Raw genomic sequence first — 3,045 nt, forward strand, 5'->3', positions numbered from 1 at the left:
AATAGGTCGAAAGGAGCATGTTCTGCATATGTTAGGGTTCTCGTCAGTCCAGACATTCTGTTTTACTGGGGTGTTTTCATCGCTCTTATTTCACCTGCATTTATTTGGCATTCCCCTCCTTTAAGCCCCTTTATTCTAAAACCTACTATACTGACACACGCAATATGAGCGACGGTCATGCACGCAGACCACCAGCAAATGATTTAAATGCTGCTTTCGTAATGGGGTGATACATTCAGTGCTGTGATGGAATAAGGCAAATAAATGTTTCAGCTCGTCTACGCAATCAAGGGCCACCCTAGAGGGGTGCTGATACTTGGTACCTGCACCCATATGCTATATTACTGTGAATTATGCATTTCGAGGGAAAAAATTTTCTCTGAATATTTCTGCACAAAGTATTTTTTCCCTTCCTTTTCTCTTTTAACTGATCCCACACCTATGTACAAAATATGTCAAAACTGGATAACCATCTCCCCAAATTTTCAGACTTAGATCTATCCTGTTATGAAAAATACAGTCGTGTTAAATACTCATCAACTGTACCGCAAAAACATGCGCTTTTTTGTGTCAATGCAATGTGCTTTCAATGTAGCAAAAACTGCTAGATAAGCATCCATTATTTAGCCATGAATGAATCTGGCATCAGAATCATTCAACCTGCCAATGTGCCGACAGAGAAATGACCACGTGATGGAATCCAATTCAACCATGAAATTATCAGACGGTATGGGGCTGAAACAGATTCTTAAACTTGTGGCATGTAATATTTAATAGGTACGGTTTTCCCAAATTCATTATTTATTTTATTAATCATTCATTTCTATCCACTGCGATCATAAGACCAATTTGTATAAACGTAAATTAAATTTTTTAATTCGGGTCGATTCCAGTAAAGTAGATTGGGGAAAGAAAATAAAATTAAGTTCGTGAAGTAAATTGGTTAAAAATTGTTCGAAAACATAAGGCAAATTATCTCCTTACAGTACCAAATCATGTGAGGACAATAATACCACAAATGCCCTCATTACTATCAATCCACGTCAATTGGCATCGATGCATTTCCATTCCTAGTTGAGATTCTTGACATAATTTATTGCATTTGGAGGTGTTCATCCGTCCCCTTTCCCTTAGAGCTGATGTTACTGATACTGCTATCAATAGAGTAAACATACCATAGTACTTATCTCCTTTGCATGTTAGCAGATGCCTATAAAATTCATACTAGCTTAATTTTGTCGAGAAAACTGTGGATTCTCCATAGATACACTAGTATTTTCTGCTATTTATTTACACATTTGCTTCATCAAGTTGGCTCCTCTATATCTATTCTGCAGTTAAAATTATACAAACCAAAGTGGGTGAAAATGATGCGGCAGTCAGTAGTGCGGTTTTAGTTTTCTCATACTCACTGCTAGCAACTTAAACAAAGTAGGTACCGTTTAGTGAACAGCTGCTGGAAAGTAGTTGCTGTGGCCTCAATGGGTTAGGAGTTTCCATCATACATTTCGCACAGCTATGTAATTGCTCAAGAAGCCCCCATCGGGTGTAATAAAGGCAAAGGTTAGAAAAGTTCTTTATCTGGCAGGATCAGCTATTTGCTGTCTCTTAGTAGAAAACTTGACTAACTAATTTCAACAACTCTTAGGTAAGTTAGTAGGCCTATTTAGTAAGCGATTTATCACGTCCCTCATGAGTAGTTATTTGAAAATCAGCGATAGCAATGTAATCACCGCTGTTGATCTGATGTACTCTTCTGTCTGATAAGTAGCCTTTAGTGCCTTAGAATGTGCGCCTTTGAGTGTCGCAGATTTAATAGTCTGAAAATGTGGTAATAAATGGCAAATGCTCTCTATTCGATATTACAAAACCTTACCATTGAGCACCTTCTACGTGATGGCTGCTAATAATTCAACTGCATAGTGCGTTATCTCCTCATACAATTTATACTTCTAGTAAATATTCATGCATTAACTAATAGTTCCTAGTGAGCCTAATATAAATAGAATCAGCTGTCTAGAAATCGCACGCAAAGTCTAAATTTGTCCGGCTGTAAATTCTGAAGTAAAAAGCTCACTCATTGTGCATAAGTTCACCTTGACAACATAAGAGAAGGTGCGGTAGGAAAATAGGAAGCAGTAAAATTTTAAATGCTGTGCGACAACACATCCCTCTGGGGTATAACTAAAGCATATTTACGTCATCTGCGTAGTAGACCTTCATCAAAGAGCCATTTGGCAACTGTCAGAAGTATTTGACCTTATCTTAAGCGATTGAGTTTGTGCCCACCTAGATATAAATGGTAATGTCATTTTTATTAATGCTATCAGATATGTTAACTGGATGAAGACAGTCTTAAGGTGGTGCTGGTTCTAAAAGTGAGTTATAATACTTCTTGCAGATTTGGGTCAAATAAATCCTGCCTACTTTTACAATGTAAAAATGATAGAAGCGGCGAAATGTAATCGAAGAATGAAAATTTTATTAAAGTTCTTTAACTTTTAAAAATTACTTTGAATGCTAGTTCGCTCCACTGGAAAAAAAATCACATTAAATAATCGTTATAAAGATTTTCAAAAGGCCATTTTTAAAGTTTTCAAAATTCTCAATTATCAGATCTTAAGATTTCCTCATAGCCCATGCATCTGTAGTAAATTAACATGAGCGTCGGCCTGTTATCAACAGTGTGACTTATAATTCCGATTCCTAATTATGTGTTAAGTGATCATAACATTTGGATTTTTTTCGAGATAGACCATATAAATGCAAAACTTTGCTGTAATTTCGCATCTCAGCTAAATTGCGCACATAGGGTGACATCAAATAAAAATCATTGAATCATTCAATGTAGATACTAATTTTGGCATTATTTTGACACCACATTGTCACAATGGGACATCATTTACATGATGCATATGTTTTGGGCCTTTACACATTAAAGCCTATTTTCTCAGGGAAGCAAAGTAGTTAGCAGCACTCAGTGGACTGTATAAGCGTCATTACATCCACCACAATTAATATTTTAAGGTTTTTTAGAATTTGTTA

Source organism: Echinococcus granulosus (assembly GCF_000524195.1).
Source record: "Echinococcus granulosus chromosome Unknown EG_S00300, whole genome shotgun sequence".
Lineage (NCBI taxonomy): Eukaryota > Metazoa > Platyhelminthes > Cestoda > Cyclophyllidea > Taeniidae > Echinococcus > Echinococcus granulosus.